Source organism: Panthera leo, chromosome F3 (assembly GCF_018350215.1).
Source record: "Panthera leo isolate Ple1 chromosome F3, P.leo_Ple1_pat1.1, whole genome shotgun sequence".
Classification (NCBI taxonomy): Eukaryota; Metazoa; Chordata; class Mammalia; order Carnivora; family Felidae; genus Panthera; species Panthera leo.
The window spans coordinates 19,931,847-19,959,356 of NC_056696.1; the positions used below are offsets into that span (position 1 = coordinate 19,931,847).

General features: G+C 44.3%; 1 protein-coding gene across 1 annotated transcript in view; it reads right to left on the reverse strand.

Annotated features, from left to right (window-relative positions):
- LOC122211995 overlaps positions 1-25,741 on the reverse strand; it is a 500,798-nt gene extending 475,057 nt beyond the window's left edge. Inside the window, exons 1-2 of the mRNA XM_042925590.1 lie at positions 25,608-25,741; positions 7,917-7,986 (exon numbers count right to left, since the gene is read on the reverse strand). The gene's annotated coding sequence lies outside the window, so the exon portion shown is untranslated. The remainder of the gene's footprint in view (positions 1-7,916; positions 7,987-25,607) is intronic.
- Positions 25,742-27,510: the final 1,769 nt, after the last annotated feature.

The following is a 27,510-nucleotide window of genomic DNA, read 5'->3' on the forward strand; positions in this document are numbered from 1 at the left end:
TTGTCTACTGATGCTTTTGCCATAACACAAAGTTGAGATGTTACAACTGATAAAGTACAGCCTGCAAAGCCTAAAATGTTTACTATGTGGCCCTGTACCATTGCCAATCCCTGGCCTACTAAAAGAACACTCTATACCTACATGATGAGAGGAAATCTGGCTACGCTGGCACAACAGGACTTCAGAATGACTGCGGTCAGTGACTTCAGTCTGCCTACTATTCTTCCATTTTGCAATTAGCCATATTTATTTCAGGTATTCTGTCCCTTTTAATATTGAATATTGGGTGGTTGGAAAGCAAATAACTTATCTCTTTATTTCAGAAGTATCTCAGTCAATAGAAGCCATATGAAGATTTGGTATAATTTCAAGATCTTAGACATTAAGCTAGATATTGACTAGATGATATTCAAGGGTATTGGGATGGGAGTAAGGATATTTTGCATGCACAAAACAATGAATAAAAAGCCAGATTGTGATGATGGCTTGTATTATTATTCACCCCCCTTCCCTTCCCATTGTGGGTAGTATATCCTTCCTCATTGCATGGGCATGACCATGTGACTTGCTCTGACCACTGGAATATCAACAGGTATGGCAAGAATAGGGCGTTTCCCTACTATGTGCTCACGTAGTTCATCATAGATCTTGTATTCCAGTGATCTGCCATGAGAAAGCATCCTCTTCTCTGGTCCTCAAAATAAATACACATGGAACAGATGTAAACCCAAGGCACAGGCTTAAGCCAAATCCAGCCAACCTGAAGTCTGAAGCAGAGCACCCAGGTGAGGCCAGGCTAGATCAGCTAACTTCAGTCAATCTGTGGACCAACAAGTAACAGCATGAATACTTATTTTGACCTACTGAATTTTGAGGTGGTTTATTACACAGCATTATTATAGCAATCACTGATACACAGGATTCCCATAAAACAATAAGGTGGCTGGAACCTAATACATTGAACTTTCGTTCTGAAATCAAATGACCTCAGTTCAAGTTCCAGATCTGCCACTTATCTGTTATTTAATTGGAGGAGGTCACTATACCTTCCTGAATCTCAGTTTTGGGGTTTTTTTTTTTAATTACAAAATGAGAGTATTCACAACATAAATCAGAAGAAGGTCATTACAAGATTCAATAAGATGATATACTTAAATATGTTTTATAAATACATTAAGTACACAAATACAAGATATTTTCATTATTAACTTCAGTTCACATAAAGCAGCCCTGGTTATTTTTAATTGATGTTGGAGAAGTAGTTATGCCTCTTCTGTCCTCTGACCCTGAAAGGTGGCCATGTTACGGCTGGAAAGCTAAGTATCTGTGAGCTGTTAGCGTCGCTGTGGTGTTTTAATAATTCTTTCTTGATTTTGTTTATCTGGTTGCTTAATGTTTTTTTTCTCTAATGAACATGTATAATTTCATGATAAAAATCCAAAACAATATAAAGGCTCTTCCTTTTAAAATTGATTATGCTACCCAAGCCTGACGCTTCTGAGAACTTTCTGCTTCCCCGTGTTCCTCCCACATGAGGAACATACAGTGCCAATGTTAGTAGTAACCTCAGTACTAGAGTGAAAAGAATATTATCTGAGCCTGCATTCCTCTCTCGTTGCAGAATAAGAAGAAAAATCAGAATGTTTTCCTTCCCATACCACCCACAAATCACTGAAAAGCCCAACCAGTTAGCTGGGTTCCCAGGAGACAAGGAACCACCATTAGAAATAAAAGCCCACATCATTCCACCGAAGTATTTTCCATGGACTCCAGCATGCCACACAACCAGAGTTGTGTCTAGGGCGTTGCAACATCATTATCTTGTGCTTATGTCAAAAATTTTTTCCATGTTATACACATGAAACTAATAGAATATCATATGTTGATCATGCTTCAATTAAAAAAAAATGTTTTTCTTCCTCCAAAATACCAAAGGGAAGAGCAGGATTCCTAGAAATGGCTCTAAATTGTCTCACTGCACCCAAGAGAATGGAGCAGTGAGGACACAGACACTGTCCACCAGGAGAGGGGAAAAGGTCAAATCAATAACACTGACAATATCCATTTGTTCCACAAAGACAGCCAACACAGGTTTCTGGGGAAGATTATTTGAGAAATAAATCTACCCACACAGTTCCTCTCAATCCTCCAGCCAAAGTAGCAGAACCCACTAGAAATCAGATCACAGCTCTCAGCTTGCTTTCTAACAGAGCAGCCAAGCTGGGCAATAACACGACAAAATGGAATCATTGATCAGATTAGCATAGTGCCGAGAGCTGTGGGCGTGGGGTGCAGGACACAAGGGCTTTGGTAGAAAGGAGAGACAGGCCCCTGGGGAGAAGTCAGATACTTATGAGCCGAGTCCTCCCTAAGGCAGAGCAACTATGGTGCCTACCACAGGGCTGACTTCTGAGGGCTGCTCTCCTGCTGTGGGCACCCACACAGACCGAGAAAGCAACAAGCAGCAGAGGAAGGAGAAGCAGAGGCAGTGGTGCTGCCAGCTAGTCCTCAGGTCCTCATGATGGCCTCTAGACTACAGATAGAAGACAGAACTTCGAGTCACTCATCCCCCTAGAAATATCTGTTACCCACCTACCACACACTTGCACCATGCTAGGTGCTGGGTATGCAAAGATAAATAAGAGACAGTTCTTGCTCTTAGAGTTTGGATGCCCACTGCACCTAACACGTAACAGGAGCCAAATAAGTATTCACTGTTACCTTCCCATTCAGCTTTATGGGGCCTCTTTTCTCTGCCCTCCGTGGTACGTTTTTAAATCCTTATTTAATGAGTACTTATAGTGCTCTGAATTTTAGTTACTGGTGCGTATTTTATTCCCCCTATAATACAGCAGGATTGCTCAATATAGGATCTGTGTATTCTTGTCATTGCATCACTCAATAAATATTTATTGAACGAATGAGTATGTAATCATAACCAGTGTGTTGCCACCCGCTACCACCATCAGAACAGGAAGGGAGGTCTAGGGTCTGCAGCTGAGGGAGAAAGCATGCTGGGCTAGGAGTCAGGAGACCTGCCTGTCATCCACTGGCTGAGTGACTGTGGACAGCTCCAGGGTGCCTCATGCTCAGTTGTAAGACGATGGAGTGGGCAGATGATCGCTAAGGTGCCTTCCCACCCTTAAGAGTCAACATTTTAGTTGTAGATTACAAATGACATTCACTGAGCCCTTGGCGTGTTTCAGGCACTGTGTTAAGAATTTTGCCTGCATTATCTTAGGTGATTCTCAGAATAACTTTTTGAGGTACCATGACTTTCTCTATTTTCTATAAGAAAGGAGACCTAGAGAAGCTAAGGGCATTTTCTACCACACAGTGATGATGGACTGGGGATTGGAACCCAAATTTAACTGACTTGGAAACCCATACTGTCAACCACTGAGCCAGTCTGATTCCTCTTCCTTAGCCACATGTCAGGCTGTTGGCTACCCTGTGGGCCATCACTTCTGAATAGCCTCACTTCCCATCACAGACAATTTTTTTAAAAACTGTTAGAAAGCCTTTGTCAGAGAGGCCCAGCAGGCAATCTTTGCATACCTCCCACGGGTGGGTGGTGAGTTTCCTTATGTTTCTCGAGGCTCTGGAGCACCAGTCAAACTGCAAGCGTTCCAACAACACAAGGGAAACTCAACACAAGGGCAATGAGTGACAGGGGGTGCCAGCTGTGGCCCAGGCATAAGGCAGCTTGAACCTCATTGAGGAACCATCTGAGAAGGCAAGAAAAAGAAAAGAAAGGTATTATTTTGTTCAAGGAGCTTTGGGGAACTATAAAGACTTTGACTATCTGACAGATGCTTCTTGTCATTCTCCCCCAATTTAAAGATAGAGAGGAAAGAAGTTTACTCGCCAACAGACAACTGGCAGAATTTGCTGGGAGCCCAACAGTGAGGGCTGCCATGCCCTAGTCAGTTTCAGGAGAACATGGTACCTCACACATGGGCCTCAAAATACCCAGAGGTGGCAGAGATCAATGGCACTGATCAAAGAATTTGGGGCAGAATAGAAAAAAAAAAAAAGATTTCTCCAAAGAAACATACTTTTATAAGGAGACAGAAAAGTCAAGTAAAGCTCTAAACCTCTTACAGTTGTATCTGTATTTTAAATTTTTTTTTAACGTTTATTTATTTTTGAGACAGAGAGAGACAGAGCATGAACGGGGGAGGATCACAGAGAGAGGGAGACACAGAATCTGAAACAGGCTCCAGGCTCTGAGCGGTCAGCACAGAACCCGACGCGGGGCTCGAACCCACAGACTGTGAGATCATGACCTGAGCCGAAGTCGGACGCTTAACCGACCAAGCCACCCAGGCGCCCCTGTATTTAAAAAAAAAAAACGGTAAGTAACAACAGTGAATGCAAGAACTGAACAATAAATGCATGGTCCCAAAGTGATAAACACATGCTACTCGAAGGAGAAAGGAGAGGAAAACAGGGCTCCTGTTTTAGAAAGCAAAGATACTGAGGAATTTAGCAGGAGGAAAGAGTCTGATTAATTAACTCCATGCAAGTCAAAGGGCCTCCCTTCTAAACCAAATGACCTTAAACCCAAAGCAGGGAAAGAATATAAGTATGGGATTTGGAAGAAGATGGTTGCATTTTAATTGTCTCAAAGAGAAACGTGCAAAGGCAAAATCCAGGAGTTCTTTGGTGTGTGTGTGTGTGTGTGTGTGTGTGTGAGAGAGAGAGAGAGAGAGAGAGAGAGAGAAACAGAGTGTTTCTCTTGGTGACAGAAAAATAGAAACCAGTGGCACTAGGTGGCTGCTATTCCCACAGTGAGAGGAAGTCCCATTACATCTCATAACAAACGAGCACAGTGAGACTTCCTATTAGTATTGGGCAAATGATCTTCCAGATATGCCTAAATCCAAACCACACAAAAGGAGCCAGGGCATAGAAAGGCAGTTTGCTCTGAGGCAAAATGACATTTTTCATGCTTAAATTACCAATTCCCTCCTCCACCATCTTCCTTTAAAATGCTGAATTGTTAGAGCAGTGGGCACTCTGGAAAAATAGGCAGGTAGAGATTTAGATTCGTTACCAGACAGCAAAGCCCAGCTGCATTCCCTTGATTTGTTGGAGCCTGCACATCCACCCTACTTGGCCCCCCACCCTCTCCTGCTCCCTCTCCCCCTTGGAGTTGGGCTCCCAGCAAACTCCGCCACCTTCCTCTGGAGCTGAATGGAAACATCCCCTGTTGATACAGCCTCATGCCCTCCTTAAATGTGGTCAACAAGTCAGTTTTCAGACTTGCCTGGAAAAGCTGAGTGTTCAGCTCTACCTCAACACCTAGGACACATCCAGGAATGGAGGTAGATAGCCAGACATGTCGTGAGGCCATTTTGAATTATTTCCTTGGCTGCTTCTAAAAACAACTGCTTCCTATCTCCCCTTCTCCGAAGATCATAATCCCTCACACCTCCAAAATTTAAATGGAATCTAGTAGAAATATTAAAATTTACAATTCTACACAAAGTGTGTGAGGGAGGAGACAGGGTCTCCGGCCGGCACTGTATCTTTTCTTCAGGGCTTACAATACGCTTTGGTGTTTCAAAAAAAACTGTGAAGAAATTTAATAGATGAAGAGAAATGGAGGTGGGAGGAGCGGGGAGCGGGGAAGAAGAAAGGAGAGAGGGAGGGTGAAAGGGAGGAGGGAAAGACAGAGGAAGAGGAGACAGGAAGGCAGGTACCCTAAGGGGTTGATACAATTTCCTGGCCTGCTGCTCCACTCCTTCCCTTTGAGCACAGTAACACTGCCACCTAGAGGCTAAAAAGTGCCTTTCTGAACTCGTGCACCAGCGCGCGCAAGATGTATTTATCAGTGGAAATAAGTCTGTTAAGGATCTTTGAAAAGGGGGAGGTAGATGATGGGGGACTAGGGGTGCTATCAAGACTATAATATTTCAAAGTGGCTAAAATTTATTACGCACCTACTACGTGCCAGGGACTGAGCAAAGGGCTGAGAATACAAATACAGGTAACACACTCCTCTGCTCAAAGAACTCAGTCTAAGGAGGAAACAGACACATATAGAAATCATGCAGGCTGTGATAATAACCATAACATACAGAAACATTGTGCCCAAGGTATCAGTGACATTAATTCTGACTAGATCTGGAAAGAATTCAGGGAAGAAATGCCGGTGAGTGCCGTCACAGGAAATCTGGACAGGTGAGTGGAGCTCCAGGTGAAGGTAATCACCCAACTAGGCACAAATTTCTAGGCACCAGGAATACTCAGCATGACTGGATGACAAGGAATGTGGCTATTACCTGCAGCTGTGCAGAGACGATAAAGGCCAGAAAAATGAGTTGAGCCAAACTGTAGGTGACATTGATTGTTAGGCTGAAGAGCGTGTACTTTTGAAGTGGCACAGGGACAGGGCTCTGTGCTTTGTTCACTCTGGTATTCCCAGAGCCTGGAAGAGTGCTTGACGCTTAGCAGTTGCTCAATTAGCATCTGAGGAATGAATAACTAAAACCGGAAGTTAATGCAGAATTTGGAGAAAGAGATCAACTGGATAAAACCTATGTCTCTGGAAAATATAACTTGAGATAATCTGTAGGAATGGAAGAAGAGTAGAGAGACTCCACTAGACAGGTACTGCCAAAGTCAGGTAATGTTGGTCCAACCTAAGGCACGGCAGTAGGAATGGAAAGGCTGGAATGGTCAGGAGCAGTTTTGTTGAAGTCAAATCTAGAGGTCTTCACCACCAACACCTGCTCTACATGTTGAGCTTGAGTCATGGCACTGGCCAAGACAGAGAAGGCAAAAGGAGGGACAGTGTTGGAGAGGAGATAGGGAGGTTAGCTGAACATTTCAGAGAGATGAACATTTCCGTTTCTGGGAGTATAAACCAGTGGAGATGGCCAGGAGGCAGTTACAGACACAAGTGTGGAGCTCTGGGAGGGCTCCTGGCACACACGTACCAGCACTCACAAGACATGCACATTCTCACCTGAGCGGAAGGTTACTGACATTTCTTTTTTCATCCTGGTGTTAAATATAAGGTAAGCCTGTAACAACACTGAGACTCAACTACAGTCTCTGCTTTGGTAGAGCCAGAAGCTGGAAGGAGCATTCTCAGCTTCCACATCTGGAAAATGGGAATTGTTGTAACCCACATAAAGCGCTTAGCCCACTGTCTGGCATAAGATAAACACACAATAAGTGTTTACGATCAGTTTACAATCTAATCTCTCATTATGATGTGATAGGAAGACTACAAGATTAAAGTTCAAAGTCTAGCTCATCCACTAATGATCTGTATGGTGTTGGACGGGACACCTGGCATCTCCAAGTCTCAAGTTGCTCAACTGGTAAACTGGGAAGTATTATTTGGCACATCTGCCTCACAAGATAAAACGAGATAATGCACATAAACAGTCTATAAACTTAAAGTCAATTTATGAATATTATGTAGGGCTTATCAAATGGAAGACTGAAGTAGAAAAATCTGAATTCCTTCAAGATACTGTGCTTCTAGATAAGCATGTATCTTTTTAACACCCTTCAGCCCCAAACAGAGATTCTTCTCTGCCCCCATTTAGCAGGAAATTCTTCATTTGCCACCTTTCTATGTTCCAGACATGCTTTCATCATAGCACATTTCCTTTATCCCATCTTCAATTGAGATTTAAAAGGAAATCTTTGAAACTCCCCAGCTGGTAGAACCACTAGGGAATCAAAGCATATTTGTTCTCTCTTCCACATAGTCCCCACATGGTTGACCAATCAAACTCATGCTGTTAATCTGAATCGATAGGAAATGGCCTATTATTTAAAGGAGACAAAGATGACCATAGCAGAGAAATAGAAACTAGTAAGATTATTCAGCTTCTGACCCACAAAGCATTTTCTGTTTGTTCTCTGTGCTGTTGATTCCCTCTAGAACATACCTGTAACGAAAGGCCAAGAACCTGGACAGCTGCTGGTTTTAGTCTTGTGGACATCGACCCACCTCTGCACCTGTAGTTAGGCAACAGGAAAATCACAGAATCATTGGGCTGGAACTGAGGGAAATAGAATATGATGTGACTTTCTTCAGCCCAATTTATAGCACAATACAGGAAGTCTTTTTACAGTCAGTGGCCAGCAAGCATTTAGTTTCAACTTAATCCCATTTGGGACCGGGCATTCATCACTCTGTAAGGAGCTCATCCCACCAATAGGCAGACTGAATCAATCTTTAGAAGGCTGTCTCCATTATAAGTGGTAGCCTACCTCTCAGACGCCTCCATTCGTGACTCTCAGAGCTGCCCTCTGCTGTCACACAGAATGAACCTCCTTCTCCTCTCAGCCTTCTAAGTAGCCTGTATTCCTTCACAGTGTTCTCGTGTGATGTGTTTTGCTGTTTCAACTCATTGCTAAATAAAATCCTCTGCTACAAAAAATACTTGAGATCTCCTTGTTGTCCAGCTACCCCCAGGTGCTCATGGTGGATTAACCCTCTAAAGTACCCCAACTGCACTGGGTGACTACTAAGTAGCCCCCTCCACAGAAGGGCAGCATCTGTGTGTGGTGTTGCCTGAGCTAAGACCGGCCTGGAGGAGGCTGATGAAATACTTCATACTACCTAGCCCTTCGGAGGGGATAACCATGAGGACCACAATTTTTAGAGGAAGGTTGGAGGTATTTTCAACTTCTCTCAAACCAAAGGTAACAGCAATTCCCCTCCCTCCCCCAGTTCTGCTTGTGGCACCATCATGCTCTCAGTCAGCCTGGTCCTGGGGATGTGGACCCAGCTTCAAAGGCTCCTTCTCCATTTCCACATATCCGGTCAGCTGCCCACTTATGTTCATTCTCCATGTGCACACCATCTCCCGCATTCGCTGCTCTTTATTCTTTATACCTCTGCTCAAGTCCTTCTTGTGTTCAGAAACACTGAATGATTTCCACGTTTCCAGATAGGGCTGTAAGTAGGGTTTAAGGAACAGCAAGCGGAGGTGAACCCCACAGGAACCAGCAACCACTGGAAGGCCATACTGTGGCTAGGCCTGAAGGGGTGAAGGCTAGGAACAGTGTGCCCCGGTCCCTTGGGATAGCCGCAGGTGAAGGAAGAGCCTGCGACAGCAGTGTGGCTCAAGGACTGGTGGACAGTAGCTCTGCCAGAACGCCAGCAGCTTGGGGGTGGGAGGAGGGGGAGGTGAGGAGAAAGGGAATAAATAACCCCACCTCTGCTTCCCCCTTCCTCTGCCAGCTGGCCATGTCTCCCATTGTTGAATTCCGACAGGAAAGCTGAGGGTAAGGAAGGCCATGTGATGGAACCACGGGAGTCTCCCTCCTGGAGCACAGAGCAGGGAGGAGAAAGGCAAAAAATAGATATAAGGGGCATCTGGAGAATAACCCACACACTCCCTCACTAGTATCCTATCTGCAGTCAAATGCATGAGCTCATGATTTCCTAATCACGTACACAATTTCCTGATCTTATGCCTTTGCTCACACCACATCCTCTCTTCCCAATGCTTTTCCCCTGCAGGAGAGACCTGCTCAGGGTCATTCAAGAGTCACTGAGGGTTGTGTGTTCACTCACGAGATCCCTGCTACAAGCCTGGTACACAGAGATACATCTGGTAAAATGAAGGATCGAGCAGGAGGGCAGTACTTGTAGTCAAACCCCCAAAGGTGGGGTTCATCAACTAGGAGAGATGCTCAAAGGAACCCCTATAGGTCGTCAATATAAAAAAAATTTTTTTTTAAAGGAGAAGCAGGCACTGGAAATGGAAATATGGACCTGTGTGTGATGACATCTGTCATTGGCAGCTGAAGGCAAAGCCCGTGTCTCCACAGCACCTCTCACTCCCCAGGTCAGGGGCTTATATGGTAGGACTGCTGGGGAAAGTGGGGCTTCAAATCCTGGGCCCTCTTGAGCCAAGCCCCCTGCCCCAGTTGCCAGGCTCCCGGGTCCTCTGAATTGATGAGTGGAACAGTGAAGCCGGTTAGGCACTTAACAATTCTTTTCAGAGTAAAGGTTTCCCTCCCTGCATAGTTCTCGCCTTTTGTCAAGGAAAAGAAAAGAAGAATCAACTCAGAGTGAATTCCTTGTAGCTGGATGTTTGTAGGCAGCAGATGCTGCCAGGAGCACACACAGCGTATTTGTCTGAAACCAGCTCCTGCTGCACAAAGGCGGGGGGGCCCCTGCCTCCACCTCATCAGGGCCACCCTGGGGGCTGCGGCTCAGAATCCCAGCCTTCAGGGGGCCAAAGAAGCCACATTTCCTTCTAAGTAGGGTAAGTGGGGCAAGGTGGGGGGCATCCAGGCATTCTACATGGATCTGGAGAGCTGGCAAACACTCCTATCATACAGAACACTTTCAGAGAAAAATCAGGAAAGCTGAGGAGGAAGCTTTTCATTTATGTATTCAATGAACATTTGCACGTAGCCTGGCAGAGCAGGGAAGAGCATGGGATCTGAAGCCAGACTGAATGGGTTCAAATTTCGTCTATGCCATTAACTAGCTGGGTGACCTTGGGCAATTTGGGCACTCTCTCTGTGCTCCTCTGCTGGGAGGCCTAACTCAATCCATGTTAAATAATGAGTACAGTACCTGGCATAAAGTAATAGCTCTCAAGAAAACTATCTCCATCTTCAGATGAGGTGATGTGGGTGAAAGTTGGTTATATAATTTGCCCAAGGTCATTCAGCCAGTAAGTGCTAGACCTAAAATTTGAAGAGTAGCAATGAACCAAAAGATAAATTCATAATTATTACAGCTGGTAAGAAACGCTATGAAGACAATGCAAAGCATCCAGTGATAGAATATAGTGGAGGACCCACTAGTGAAAGTGGTCAGGGTACTGCATGCTGAGACTTGAAATGAGAGAAGCAATCAGTTGTGCAAAAAGCAGAGGGAGGGAATCCTAGGTAGAGAGAACAGCATAAAGGAGATACTCAAGTGGGAAAGAGATCAGAAACTGAAGGAAGAAGCTGGAAGAAGTTCTGGCCTGGCTGGAATGGGGTGATTAAGGAAGAAAGGGATGTGGGATGCGTCTGGAATGGAGAACAGGATCCAGATCATGGCAAGAACTCATAGGTCATTACAGAGACCTCAGATCCAAACGCAGCTGGAAACTACTAGAGAGTGTTAAAAGGAAGGGCAACCTGATCTGAATGTTTCCCTGGCATGAGCCAAGAATGAAAGCATGGGGGATTCTTAGAAGCCAACTGTGATAATGTTTAGCGATTTGGACCAGGGACACACCAAGCTTATTATGGATGAGGGAAGTACCCTGTGACCAGTATAGAATAAAGGTATCACTCACATCCTCAGCCTGGACTTGATAAAAATAAAACTTTTTTTTATGTTTTTCATCATCACTGTCATCATTACTAGTAAATCATGGGTGGATTTTGGAGAGAAGATGGTGATAGAGTAGGAGGACCCTAGGCTTGTCACATCCCAGGAACACAGCACTCAAATCACAGGCAAAGATCAAAGTGGTCCTGGGCTAGTGATGACCCCACTCAGGCTCCTAGGCATGGGTTCTCCCTTCTGGGATCACAGCGAACTGCACCGTGCCCCAGCCACAAAGCATACGCAAACACCTAAAGAAACCCCGAACATAAAAAGCCCAGAAAGAGAACATATATCAACAGCCTCAAGCACAGACATAAGGATGAAGACTGAGAGCAATCATGGGAGTTGCATGTTAGATTCAATTGTCCTTTTGCCTGTATTGCCAACGAGGAACCATAAGTACCCACTGCCAATTCTCTGTGTCTGAATGCTTGATACATTCCTGCAAAATATTAGGACTCACCCATTCATCCATAAACCAAAACTGATTGAATACACAATGCTGTATCCCCTGTACCGAGTGTTGGGAAAATACTAAGACAAATTCAACACCATCTTTGCCCTCAAAGATCCTAAGTTTCCTTACTTCACAGACAAGGGACAACTTCAGAGCAATGTGACTGAAGCTAGAATAAAGGGAGAACAAGTTGCCGCAGAAGTACTTAAGATAGCCATTTAACCCAGGGGCAGGGGCAGAATCTCAGAAGGAGGGCAGGGAAGACAAAAGAGGGGTGGGGCAGTATGAAGGGGACTGGAGAATGCCTCAGGGTTACACAGGGACTGGAGACACTTCCTGCGATTTAAGCCCAACATCAAGGAAGTAGTAAAGGGACATGAGGCAGGGTCCCCATCAGGAAGAGCCTTTATTAGGTTATGCTAAGAAATTAGGGCTTTTTCCAAATTCTATGAGAAGCCATTACACATTTTAAGGGAATGTACAATGGTCGTATTTCACTTCAGAAGAGCATTCTGTGTGCAGTGTGAAGAGCAATGTAGAGGGGGAAGGACTGGAGGCAGGAAAGCCAGGGACAGGTCTCTTATAATTCAGTAATTATGAGGGTGTGAGCTAAGGCCGGAGCAAAGAAGGTGGACAGAAGGGCCAATCATACCTACAAGGTACATTCAACAGGAGATTGTGACTAACTGGATTTGGTTAAAAGACAGAGAAGCACCAAAATTTCCTCCCTTGTGTGAGAAATGAGGCCATACATGAGAGAGGGAGTCCCTGCATGCCAGCCTAGGGTGTCTGGGCTTGAGACGGTAAGCAGTAGGGAGACACTAAATGTTTTTGAGGAGAGGAGTGAGAGTTCATGGCTGTTACTTAATATGACTAATATGCCAATAACATGTAATACAGGTTGGAGGAGAGACACCAGAGGGGAGAAAATAACTGAGAGCTCTCTTCTGACATCTACTAAGTGGGTGGAATTAAGAGGCATGAACTAAGGGGCACGCCCATGGACAGGAAACAGTGTGGGGTGGAGGCCAGTGCAGGCATGTTTCTTGGCAGGAATACAATCAAGAACAATGACTTGCCTTGACAAGGAACAGAGCTCTTCAAGCTCTGAGGTGGGACAAAGCCTAGGGAGGTAGTTTCCACACGGAGAAGAGCAGAGCTGTTGAACTCCTATCTGCCCCCAAGCTTGTCAGTGGCATCGACAGCCATGAAGAACCAACCAGCTAAGAGTGAAGGGTATATATTAAAAATTATGTTGAAAGCAGGAGCACCTGGGTGGCTCAGTCAGGTAAGCATCCGACTCTTGATTTCGGCTCAGGTCATGATCTCAGGGTTTGTGGGATCGAGCCCCACATTGGACTCCATGCTGACAGCATGGAGCCTGGTTGGGATTCTCTCTCTCTGTCTCTCTCTCTCTCTCAAAGATAAATAAACTTTTAAAAAATTATGTTGAAAGCAAATATTGAAGACCTATAAAAAAGTTCAGAACTTACTGTGAAGTAAAAAAAGCAAGCTACAAAATGACACAGGTGTCATAATCCTGTCTGTTAGAAGCATGTGTGTGAACTGCACAGCTCCACACCAGAATGTTAACAGTGGTCATCTCTCAGAAGGAGAGTTCTAGGTGATTTTTATTTTCTTCTAGATGCACTTTGTATTTTCTACAATGAACAAGCATGACTTTTATAATCAGAAACCCAGCAGAGTTTAAAATATATCTGTTAAGCTTATACAGCATGGCTGTCTCACAGAATTGAAGAGAGGGACCTGTTTGTTAACTTCTTTTTCCAGTACATTTATGGTTCTTGAGTCACGGAGTAAATCAAATGCTCCTGATAGGAAAAGCCATGGGTTCCACTTATAACACTCATGGTCCCCCTCATCACCCTGCAGGACCCTCACTGCTCACCAGAGGGTCTTCAACCCCCTTCCCCAATTCACAGGGTATAGGCTCCAGGCCTCTCTCCCAGGAACTCCATGGAGGAGTAGCTAGATCCAGCCAGCTCTGAGCCCCTGATGCTCCCACCCCCATCCACATCCCCAGCCTTCACTCCCTATCTCCCTCCTTCCCTTCCCTCCTCCCTACTCTTTTCTTCCTCCCCAAACACAGACAGCAGTGTTCTTTTTCTCCCCAAGGCTCAACCCCACAAGCTCCATTTCTGACGACCAACTTGCCTCTCTCATCCCCCAGCTCCCAAATTCTCTCTTTCTGAAATTATTAAATATGTTATTCGGTTCCAAATCCCTGTGGGAGCCAGGGCCAGAATAAAAGAACTCAAATTTCTTTGAAGAGAAAGGGAGGGTTGGGGGGAAATGGACATGCAAATCAGATCCTGCCAGGTTATATATCCCCACTAAGGCCAGCTGTGTTCACAGAAGCTTCTTAAATATTCTGTATACAGTAGTCCCCCCCCCCCCGCCAACTTATCCATGGGGAACACATTCCAGGATGCCCACTGGATGCTCCAAACACAGATGGTATTAAACCCTATATATACTATGTTTTTCCTTGTATGTACACACCTATAATAAAGTTTAATTTCTAAGTTAGGTATGGTAAGAGATTGACAACAATAACACTAAATAAGAACAATTAGAACAATACGCTATAATAAAAGTCATGTGAATGTGGTTTCTCTTTGTCTCTCTCTCAAAATCTCTGTACTGCACTCACCCTTCTGGTGATGATGTGAGATGATAAAATGCCTGCAGGATGAGATAAAGTCAGGTGAATGACCCAGACCTTGTGACCTAGGTAGGCTGCTATGGACCTTCTGACAATTCACCGAGGGAGGATCATCTGCTTCCATACCTCAGTTGAAGGTGAGTAACTGAAACCACGAAAGAGAAACAGCAGATAAGCAGGACTGCTGTACCTACAGCATCTTGGACCCCAGTCACAAGTGGTTGTTTGCAGAGGATTTACAAAGAAAGGAAGGCCCAGGCCTTTTCAGCAGGATGAACTCTACCTGGTGGTGATGGAGGATAGTGATGCAGAAATAAACAGGACAAAAAGAGGAAATCCATGGAAGTTTTATATATATATATATATATATATATATACACACACACTATATATACTATATACATGTTATATAGTTACATATGTATTAATATATAATATATAGTTTTTTATATATGTAAAATTCATTGGCAAGATAACTAATACACAGTGTATACAGTGTGCTCTTGCTACCCCTGAATTTTCTGAGTTAATGAAATTAGACCTGGGAAATTTAACCAAGGTGCCCAAGGTCACCCAGTTATTTATTTTTATTATTTTATGTATTATACTTTCTTTTAATTATTATTATTAGGTATTTATTATATTTATGAGTACCTCAGGCAGCAGGGATTCGGTCTAGGTGCCATCCTGGGTGCTGGGGAAAGAGAGCCCTGCCCTTAAGGGGCTTCTAGTCTAATTATGACAGAGCTGGGACTTGAACCCAGGATCCAGGCTGGTATTTTCTCCTCTGGGACATAACATTTCCTGAGTTAGATCTCCTTACCTATAAATAAGAAACCATTTTTAATTTTGCCAAAAATTATCAAACATTTCATAAAACCTTTTAATTACAAAAACAATCATTTATAACTCTAAATATACACCATGAAAAAAGTATCCCTAAATTCTGGTGGAGCATTTCCTAGAGACTCTAAAAACAAAGAAACTACTCTTTTGTTACATCAGAGAAATCTTAAAATACTTGTAATTATAGCTTAGATTTATAATAATAATGTTCTTATTATTTCATGAAACACTCAAAAGTGTTTCCACCGATGGCATCCCATTTCTTCTTACAATACTGCTAAGACTTTTAACAGAAGACTCTATGAGGAAAAAAATGAGATACAGAATTTGAAATCATACGATTAATGAAAATATTAGCCTACATACCAGTTGCCTGATTTCCTGCCTATATATTGTTTCGGTTCCACAAATCTGAAGAGAAACTTCCTGAAACAAGTATTTACAGAGTCATAGAAAGTTAGTGCCAAGGGACCATAGGTGTCTTTTAGAAGAGCCCTATGCTTTTACAAATAGGGAAATTGAGGCCATTTAGTGGCCATCCCTAGTTCCCAAGTGGCTGCTCAATATCACATCCACCATTAAAATCCAGCCCATACTTGGCTGCAGGAAATCACAGAGAAAGCCTTTAGGTAATAAAAGACAAGAGGAGGTGTCGAAGGTCTATGCTAAACCGGGCAGAAGAATTAAGAAGTGGAGTAGGCCAAAAGAGCACAATCATTTGGGGACTGTATCCTCCTGACACTCCCAGGATAAAAACCTGACAGAAGGAGGTCTGCTTGGCAAGGTTAACAGAAGCTTGGCTGCCAGGCCGCCCCTCCCAGCCCTTGGCCAAATGAAATCCAGGTAACAAGCAGCAGGGAGGCCCTAAGGACCTGCTGGCAAAGGAAATAGGGCACTCTCCAAGGAAGAGTGAAGTGTAACTCGAAAAGGAGCTAGGTTTTAAAACATAACAGGAATGAAAGGAAATGTCTGACATGTTCTGATTTCCAGCTTTGTGTTTTGCCAATTCAGGTCAGCTCAGGGCCACCACCTTGCACAAATCCGGGGGCTCCTCTCACAATGTGCCGGTCCTAACTAACATGGCCAAGGGCACAGTGACCTTAGAGAGGTCTGTTTCTAATATGGAATGAGGAGCCCCTAGTGGAGGGTCTGTAAAGGAGGCGCAGCAGGGAGGGCAGCAAGCCTGAAGGGCCAGAGCTGCTGGCTGGGCTGACAGGGGTCTCTGTGGCCACAGGCCCACTGGGGCTCAGACAATCGACTCTCATCTATCCATGGTAACAGCAAGAAAGGTAGCCCAGCTAATTTAAATCCATTACTATAATCAAAAAACCCCACTGTAGCTAAAAGTCAGCCTCCCCATCCGCCAAATCTTTTAAAAAGAGCTGCTAATAAGGAGCAAAACTGAGTGGCTTAAGTTTTATTTCCTTTTACATTTCCTTTCTGGTAGAGGTGTTAATGAGGATGGAAAGGCCCAAAGAGCACAGAGAGAGGAGATGAAAATGGTCTGGAAAATATAAACTGTGCAGTCAACCTTCAAATAAGGGTAGGCCGATGCTAACAGTAGTGGTCAGACAGACATTTGCAGACAGTTCAGAGTTTCCTTGTAAATGGCTATGGAGATTGTAAAGCAAGTGAGGGGAAACATTGAGTAACAAAGGAGACCTCGCCTGGGAGTCAGAGGACCCAAGTCCATGGCTTCTCTTGCCCTCAGCTGTTTCCACTATAAAGCAGTAAGTATGGACATAGTGATTTAATGTTCTAAAAGTCTAGGATACAAATTCCCCTAACTCTGTAATACTGGGTTCTCTATGTAGAATGGCAGCGTAATCATACCTACTCTTCAGGCTCTTAAGATTAAATGAAACCAGATAACATAAATGTATGATGCTCCAGGCATTACAAACACTTAATATGCATCAAATCATTTATTTCTATCAGCAGCCTCTCCAAATAGGAATTAATATGACCACCATTTCATAGATAAGTGTGTTGAGGCTTGGAAAAGATAGTGGACATGTCTAACATCACACACATACCAACTGATGGAACTGGGACTTCAAACAGATCTGTTTGAGTTCAAAGCTCATGTTAGTAACCTCTGTGCAACACGGCCACTCCGTCAACATGTGTGCAGGCTCCTGAAACATAATAGATTATCAATAAATACCAGTAATGCCTAGACTATCACCCAGTATGACGCACTATTTTCATAAACGTTTGTTGAATGGATGTATAAATGAGCAAATAAATTCACACTGAGACAGCCACTTGGGCTTCCAGTGGCCATCCAACCCCATGGTATAACAAATCCAATTACCAGGGGACCTCTAGGGCAGTTGCCTTTTCAAAGAGTTAGAGCCACAGTCAAGGAAGTTGTGTCTATCCAAGGACTAAAATATGGAAGAATCTCAATAAATCACAGCAATCACATTATAGCACAAAACACCTAAAATACACTTGAGCACTATGATTCTGGCTTTTGGTGAATCCTGAGAAGAATGAACAGACCAGGAAAGAAGACCATTTCCTATTTAATGACATTTTCCTGCCCAGCTCATTCAAGAAGGAAAGAAGGAAGAACTGGAATTTCGAGAAGGAATTTCCCTATGTTCATACTGCCTTCCTGAAGTTCTTTTGACTTTCTACAACCATATGTAAGAGCCCCATCAGAACAGGGTGACATTTAATGATGAGCTGTTGAGCAGGGTACATGCCTTCACTCACCATCCAGAGCAGACAAAAACAACTGCTGAGCAAACCCCTCCCAGAGCTACAGTTATAAACTTCTCTCACACCCCCACTCCCCATGGCAATCCCAGTCTCCCAACAGCTAATGAGCAGGGTAAGAGGTTGTATAAAAGAAAAGAAGTGGGTTTCTTGGAATCAGGCATCTGTGCAAGCAGCACCCCTGCCTGCCTCTACTTCCTGTTCAAATCAGCCTCATCTCTGTCTTCTCCTACTTGTGTTGCTGAAGACCTAGGTTACTGGGTGCTAAATGGCCATCTCAGCTCTTGGAAAACTCTCTCAACCACACACAGCATCCAATCCCAAGAGGCGAATTCTCTCTACTTCACCAATACAACCAGCAAATTGTTTGAAAAACAAGAAAGAGGGAATAACATTAGAAGTAAATAAATCACTAGAGCATGAAAGGAACCTTCTCAAGACACACAGACGGACACAAAGGGCAAAGGGAGGGTAGGAAATGAAAAACAATGTATGCTGTCCTCTAAGGCACAGAAGAAGAAACAAAATGTGGTGTTGGAGCCCAAAGAATGCGTTGCTTCAAACTGCTAATCAATGTTAGACACCAACACCAGCAACTGCTAATAACGAAGGAAGAATCACCTCTCTTCAGCTGTAATTATTTCTGACATTGGTCTCCAGGAGGACTGTCAAGACTCAGGTTAGCAGCTCAGGGTGATAATAACCCAAGATTACCAGCAATCCACAATGTCTGGAGAAAAGATGGCTTGGAGGAAGGGAAGTGGCAATTAGAAATACTTGTCATGGTAATTGCATTGTGAATAGCAGGCATCCACTTTTCTTCTGCCTGACTTTAGAAATACATCTTCCAGGCAGGTAGAGCAATGAAGGAGTACATCACATTTTCAGAAATAACAGTGCAGGGGGAAAAAAAAAGTATTATTTCTGTCCAAATAACGGTGTGCTGGATAATAAAAACTCTTAAAGTCCATATGGCTGAGAACAGTATTATCTGACCAACCAGTGAAGCTTCCTTAAGCCAACCAGCAGCTTCCTGATCTTTTCACTCGTAATGATAACTCCAGTCCATGTCAACATATTGTCCTCAGCCAAGACCAAGACAGCTCTCTAAGGACAAGGAATTGAGGCTCTTTGACATTATTCTTCAATCCTTAACTTTGTCAGAAATGGGCACCTTAAAAGTTCTCCATGCTGGAGCTGGTCTAAACATTTAAACTGAGAATGGTCAATCAAGGCCTCTCACGTGTCCATCCTGTAGGCTTCATGGCTCCAACAAATGGTACAGTGTTACTCTTCTGTGGGTTTTGAAAAACTATGGAGAAACTAGGAAATGCAACTACTCATTTTAGTCTCCAACAGAGTTCTGTCTGAGCTCTAACTAATACTGAATGATGCAGCTACTGATGAGGTTTTTTGTAGTGGTGAGGGTCCGGAAACAATGACCAAGAAAGAATTCTTGAGACGTCTTTGGTGTCAAAAAGATGACTTTATGAAAACACAGGGACAAGACCCACAGGCAGGAAAATCCACCTCCGGACTCGTTATTTACTTGGGAGTTGGGGGAGGTATAGTCAAGGGGAAGTTTCCAAAAAGATTTTCATATGCTAAAGAAGACTCATAAGATACTGGAGGCCTAGCTATTGTCAAGCTAAGGTTGTTTTTCCCTCTAGCAAAGCATTAAGACAGTAGGGAGTTCCTGGAGAAACATTTTATTCAGCCTGCCTCAAGTATTCTGCCTGCCTCAAGTATTTGCCAATGGGCTGCAGGTTATAAGGACATTTAATTCTGTCTGCTGTTTCCTTCTGCCTTTGTTTCCCACATCAGCTACTACTAAACTTGGAGCCTATGTGAGCAGTGAGCATTCTAAAAAGCAACTCTAACCATGTCAACCCCTGCTTAAAATCGATCAGTGGTATCCTGGTTTTTTTTTTGAACAAACCATGGTCTCCTTAACATGAAATCCTTCACTTACAAGGCTCTCTCCAAGTTTCATAACTCAACCCTGATACACTCACATCAAAATTTTGAACTGTAGTAAATTAATAACAATTCTTTGATCACTGTGCTCTCCAAGGCTTCATTCTTTTGTATATGTTGTTCATTCAGAGAATCCCTTTCATCTAACTCATACTTACTGAGCCCACCCCTGGAGTCACCTCCATTCTGAAGTCTTCCTTAACCTAACCCCTAACACTCCCCTGCCAAATCTGGTTTTGGCATCTCTTCCATATGTTCTTACTGCATCTAGTGTATTTCTGTATAATCACATCCTATACTGTTTACTTGTCCACTTCTCCCACTAGACAATGAGCAGCTTGAGGGCCAGGGCTTGCCTTTCATTCCATTTTCTCTGGAGCCAATTATCATGAAGAGTTCATTTGCCAGACTCAAGCTGAATGGAACCCATAGATCAAGGGGAAAAAAAAGAAGGAAGAAAGTTAAATAATGAAGATAATGAAGAGTAATATTACTTGACACTATTGGGGAGAAAAAAATTCTCTACCCTTCTAAGTTCTTTGGATGGTCCAATAATTAAAACAACACAAGCCAGATCAACAGGAGAAAAAAAGCAAAAGTTTAATAACATGTATACCTCCTAGAGAGCCAAAAAAACTAACTCCCCAAATGGCTGAAACTATCCCGTTAAATACCACAATCAGCTAAAAAGAAAAGAAGATGTTGGAGGCGGAAAGTCAGTTATGGGAGGTGAGCAGGAAGAGCACAGTAAACAAGGACATTGTTGTTATGCATATTTAAGTTGTTGCCTTCTCCTTTGATAAGAGCTTCTAGAGATTGAGTCGGCCTCCTCTTCCTGATACAGCGAGAGAGACACCATTGTAAGTGGAGATTTCATTTTTTAAATGTAACTATCTCTTACAAAAACCAGTTTCAGAGGTTTTTTTTCTTAACAATAACCAGTTTATAATAATCGCTATGCCAGAGAGGTATATCTTGGGGTAGACAAATCTGCTCCCCTTCAGTACATTCAGAAAGAATTAAACTTTTTTAATAGATAATGGTTTTGCAAAGTCTAGGCACCAGAGACTAAACTCTATTAGTTGCATAGTGTCTTCTCTGGTCAGATATCTGAATTTTAACAACACTCAAAAGAGTTTTGTGGTTTTTTTGTTTGTTTGTTTTTTTAGTGTTTATTTATTTTGAGAGAAAGAGAGAGAACGAGTTGGGAGAGGGGCAGGGAGAAAGGGAGAAAGAACCCCAAGCAGGCTCTGTGCTGTCAGCTCACAGCCTGACATGGGGCTCGATCTCAGGAATCGTGAGATCATGACCAGAGGTGAAATCAAGAGTCAGACACTTAACTGAGCTACCCAGATGCCCCAAAAGAGTTTTTTAACATGGAAATTTATTAAGGATATTTTTACAAAAGGACTTATTGAGAATTTATAAAGAGAGGCAAAGACTTCTGATATCCTCCTCTGATGCCTCCTCTCTGAAGAACAGCGATGAACAGTGAGCAGCAACTATCCTGGGCCTGGGCTCTCTTCTCCTGGCCCCACATGGTTCTGCCTTTATGGCTTCGTCAAGGTTGAACTGTAGTGTGAATTTTGTCTTAGCCGCTTGGCCAACAAATAATATTTTAAGAATTGACTTCAGTTAATTTCTAGAAAGGTGCTGCTCTCCTCTTCTCTGCAAAATTCTGGCTGTGCCTCTATAACCCTACAGCACCAAATTCCCATGCTGTGCTCCATTGCCATGGCTCTGACCAGTAGGTTGTCTGGGAAGCCTCCATATTCCTCTGAGCTGACAATGATTTTAAAGTCTGTTTGGTAGAAAGAGTCTCCCTGCTCCTATTCAAACTTATTTGGACCACATTTGCATAATGCCACATCATTTACTGAGCCACACCAGTAAATATCCCCTGGGCAAGGCAATTTGAGACTTGACATTAGTTGAATTACTTGATGCTAGGTGATTGTAACCACACAGGCCACAAAGGGCCTGCGTGGGGCCAGAGACACCCACAGCCCTCATGTCAGATACTTGCTTGCATGGGGAGAACATGGCCTACAAGGAGAGAGAGTTGGGGCTCCAGCTATGGAGAGATAAGGAACATAAGGAAGTAAGATCCTAGGTGTAAGATTTCCAGTTGGGCTTTGCTTAATAGTGGCCAGGCCCACAAGCAGAAGCGAAGGCACTGCTTTCATAGGAATACTTGTAATACTTCAGGCACAGTCATGACACACTAGGGCATAGAGGACAAAGTGCAACCCTGATGTACTTTATTAGCATAGTAATGTCAGGAGAGTTTGCAGGTAAGAGTATCAGAAGACAGCACCCCAGTCAGGAAAGTAATTTCCCATGGAGGGTACCAGCCACGGGGTACCCTCTTACAGTGTCTTGTGGGTTAAGGACACCATAAGGAGCCAGAACTAGGAGAATATGAAAGGCCCATTAACGATCAATGATGAGATGCCTCCTGCAAATGCCCAGAAATACCTAGATGGAGGGTGGTGATGGTTAAGACTTCAAACAGGCTGCGATCCTGAAAATGCAGCTGGGGCTAAGGTCTTACACAAGCAAATTAGCACTCATAAACCAGGAAACAAAATTAACATTATTGTTAAAGCAATTTTGGTCATACCTTTCATGTGCAAAATTATCAAACGCACCTAAAACCATTTCTGGCACAAAAAAGGTACTCAGGGGGCGCCTGGGTGGCTCAGTCAGTTAAGCATCTGACTCTTCATTTCAGCTCAGATTGCAATCTCACAGTCTGTGGGATCGAGCCTCACATGGGGTTCTGTGCTGACAGCACAGAGTCTGCTTGGGATTCTCTCCTTCCCTCTCTCTCTCCCCCGCTCTCTCTCTCTCTCTCTAAATATAAACAAACATTTCTGGGGCGCCTGGGTGGCTTGGTCGGTTAAGCGTCCGACTTCGGCTCAGGTCATGATCTCACGGTCCGTGGGTTCGAGCCCCGTGTCAGGCTCTGTGCTGACAGCTCAGAGCCTGGGGCCTGTTTCAGATTCTGTGTCTCCCTCTCTCTCTGCCCCTCCCCTGTTCATGCTCTGTCTCTCTCTGTATCAAAAATAAATAAACGTTAAAAAAATTAAAAAAAAAATAAATATAAATAAACATTTTTTAAAAAGGTACTCAGTAAATGTTATTACACTTAAAGGAAGCAGGATCGTGGAATGTGAGCACAGGGCTGATATGCAGCTGGAACACACCACAGTGGCCAAGTGCTCACCACTAAAGTCTGCTCTGGATGGTGTCTGTGCTATTCCATTCGTTGTTTTCAATATTGCCCCTGGATAAGACACTAAGAAGTCTGAGATGACCCTGCCTTCTCCTCTAGTGACTGTCAAAGCAGTTCCTGACCGGCTCAAAAGTTTGCAGGTTCAGCAACCTTCCCTGAAAGAAGCTATTCCCCCCACCCTCCCACTTACCTCCCCATCCACACCACACCAGAACCAGGCCCATCCCAAACCAAGTTCTCTACAGTCCTCTCACAGAAAGACTCAACATCTGTGACTCGGGAGTAACACAGCTCATCTTTTGTAGCATTTTGTAAGTTTTGCCCTTAACGTGGGCGCCGGCCCACCTGATGGTTGTTTTGTGAGGAGCAGGGAAGGGTGTTTTACAGCTCGGCTGCTTGGAAGCACAGATGTTGCAGGCTTTGTCGTGGTGAGGTGGTAAAGGCTGCAAGGAAGGTGGGAGAGCATTAATTATCTTCCCGCAGCTGTTCATTAGCCTGCAGATGCCTTGTCTCGCCGTCTTCAGGACTGACAACCACATGATTCCAAAGCAAAGCAAATCAAGAAATTAGAAGGAGGAAGGGAAAAACTACCTGAAGGTTAAAACAGAAAGCAACATGCAGGACAGCTTGAGAAGAGACACCCAGTCTCGGCTTTTGGGAGCACCAGGTGATCACGGGGGTCTCTGGGAGACAGCCTAGGGCTCAGCGCATCAGCGAATCCCAACACAGGCCGCTGGTAAAGCTCTATATCCAGATGCTGGAAGACCAGCCATACAGGTTGTCAGAAAACAAGATGCAGGGGCAAAGTTTCTTCTTTTTAAAATTTAACTTGTAAGTGTTGACGAAGATGCTGCTTTGCCAGCCTTGTACAGTCCAACGTTGAGCCAGTCTGGCCTGAGTACAAGCCGAGTTCGTGCCAGTGATCGGAAGGGCAGCATTTCAGACCTCACTGGCTCTTACCTGTGGAGATCTCACCTGAGCTTCTTCTCATTTTGCTCCACACAGAGAAGGCACACGACAGCCTCAAACACCAGTGCAGCAATATTCAAACCGGCAGCCGTGAGTTTTAGCCTGCCGGTCCTGTCTCACGGCGCCTGGTTCTAAGATGGCATAATTATGTCAATATCTTCACTCCCCACATATGATGCTCCCTTGCTCCCAGGCCCTCTTCCCTGCCCTTTCTAGCTTCAAAAATGACTTCAGGGGTGCCCAGGTGGCTCAGTTAGTTAAGTGTCCTACTCTTGGTTTCGGCTCAGGTAGTGACCTCATGGTTCGTGAGTTTGAGCCTACACCCAGCTCTGCACTGACAGCTCTGAGCCTACTTGGGATTCTCTCTCTCTCTCTCTCTCTCTGCCCCTCCCTCTACTCTTTCTCTCTCTCTCCCTCTCTCTCTCTCTCTCTGCTCTTCCCCCCACCTCTCTCTCAACATAAATAAATAAACTTTTTTTTTAAAAAAATGACTTCAAACTCCCATCGCTTTGTAAAACCTTGAAGTCAAGGTCGCCTGGGTGGCTTGGTCCATTAAGTGGCCGACTTCAGCTCAGGTCACAATCTCACAGTTTGTGGGTTCCAGCCCCATGTGCTGGACAGCTCAGAGCTTGGAGCATGCTTCAGATTCTGTGTCTCTCTTTCTCTCTCTCCCTCCCCTGTCTGTGCTCTCTCTCGCTCTCTCTCTCAAAAATAAACATTAGAAAAAATTTTTAATAAAAAAAATGAAAGATGAATACCTCTTCTTATCAACCCCTGTGCCATATATCCTTGTTCCTCGTGTGTCCCACTCAAAAAGGAATGAGGATAATCTTGTATGTGATACAGATTAAGAGTCTCCAGGGGAGCTTGGGTGGCTCAGTCGGTTGAGCGGCCGACTTCGGCTCAGGTCATGATCTCGCGGTCCGTGAGTTCGAGCCCCGCGTCGGGCTCTGGGCTGACAGCTCGGAGCCTGGAGCCTGTTTCAGATTCTGTGTCTCCCTCTCTCTGAACCTCCCCCGTTCATGCTCTGTCTCTGTCTCAAAAATAAATAAACGTTAAAAAAAAATTAAAAAAAAAAAAAAGAGTCTCCATATGATTAAGCCAGGTATCCCTAAAGTAAAGCATGTAATGTGCTCCCTGCTAAAACAGGTGGGCATCTGCAGCAGGAGGGGGTCTCAAGCAAAGATGAGGGTGAATGAAGCCCTTCTCTGGAATTTTATAGGAATTTCTTCAGGCTGGGATATGGCCCCAACGTGTCAGGCCTCCTGCTGGTTCCCAGCACTGGAGATCACGCACACTAGTCCCTTGTGTTGAAGCCCCACGGTGAGCATGGAGAAGGGTTCTATCCTGCTCCTACCTCTTCTCCCTTCCTGCAGGCGATCATGCTTACCCTCCTTTCACTGGGACCATCACATCACAGACAGCCATGTGGGTTTCTACCTGCCACAGAGTACCAGTCGAGGGCAGTATGCCACAGCTGTTTCTTTAATGAACTTGTATGTGGACTTAGTCTAAGTGCTGCCACATGCCCTGAAAAGACACAAGTATTAGTTTGGAAACTTGGGAGCATCCCAGGCAGGTGTACTCTTGAAATGAGCCCCTGTACTCAGAGCGTGTAATCTGGAACCAGCCCCTGTACTCAGAGGGCCTGAGCAAGGAGGAAAGAGGCGGCCACTGTAGGTTGGCAGATGGCAGGTTTAATACACAAAGAGAACTTACATAAGAAGCTTGCCTCTGGGGACCTCAAGATGAGTAGATCTCCACAACTGCCTGCATATCTTCACAGTTCATATGGAGGCCTTAACTGGGTTCGACCACACACACCATTCAGATGATCCTAACATCACATCACCATCTCAGGGCTCTGTCCTTGAGAATCGGAAAGGCAAATGGGACCCACATTCAAAGGACAGGGAGGGGGTGAGGGGCCTCTGAGTGTTGGGGTCCATCTCATGGGTCAGCCAGAGGTCACACCCTTTCAATGACCTCCCCAAATTAAGACATAACAGAACTTAAGCTGATGGGGATTCCCAGGTGCCATCTTGTCCATCTACCAGCCCAGACCCAGCCTAAGTCATGTGAGGGAACTGACTTTCATTTTAGACATTTCTGGGCACGGGAACTCCATTCTTTCCTCTGCCATCAAGTCACCATTTGGCCTTCTCTAAACAAGTTCTCCCTCATGTCTAACCTACTCTGCTGAAGCTTTGAATCATTTCTCCCAGCTGTGCACATTCCCTGTCTCTACGAAGTTTCATGACTTATTTCACATGTAGGCAACAGGAGTTAAAGGCTGCTCTCTGACAAATTAATATCATCAAGGCCAAGGGATTAAAAGCCTGCTTGCATCCCAGGGCCAGTCACTCAGCCACTTTTCTGGTCCAAAGTCCCTAATCAAATGGACAAGATCCGGGCTCTTTCAAAAGCAAGCACTGACCCCTGTCCTTGTCCTCTTCTTCGCCCCTAAGTGGTAACTCAGAGCTATCCATTTTTAAGTGATTTTCTTCTTTCTCAGTAGTTCCACTTTGGGCATTTTGCTATTTTTATATTATTTATATGGGTGTGATCCTTTTGTGATGATTATCTGTGATTAATCCTCGCAGCTATGGGAAAATCAGTATAACAGCTTGTACGGCATCTAACAAGAGTTGATGTCTGTGTAGCTTTTTTGTGTTAAGCAGCTTTGCAAGTTCACTTTAATTGACAAGAGAAAAAGGGGATATGCAATTAAAAAGGTGTTTATTATTTATTTTTTAATATATAATTTATAGAAATTATGTATATAGTAGACAAATAATAACGCATGCTTTCAGCGGGATTTAAAGAAGCCAGGTGGCATATCGGCAGGGCCCTAGTGCCCTCCAGTGAAAGGCTTTGCAGTGTCTCCTCCCTGGGTCCAGGCTGCCATCAGAAGGAAGCCCCCCTCCACCAGTTGGAGGCAAGAGGAAGGAGGATGTTGTGATAGTCCTAGGAATATGATCACAGCATGGATCTCTAACTCCTGTTTCAAACAGGAGCTGTGTCTAAATCATTACACCCCATTTCTGACAATAGGGGACAGGGAGAAGCCAATTCTCCCCCCCCCCCCCAAGAGTGGCTGGCTCCCCAGACACTGGCAGGCAGGCAGGAACAACTCAGCCCTTGAGTTTAAAGGGTTAAAGAGGAGATTTACAGTACCATATTTCTTTCCCTGAAGCATCAGGCAGTTCATATGTACACATTTCTTTCCACTAAGACCTAATTTTCCACCATTTTCCTTGATTTGCAGCTCCCTTTTCCCCATTTCCTTGATT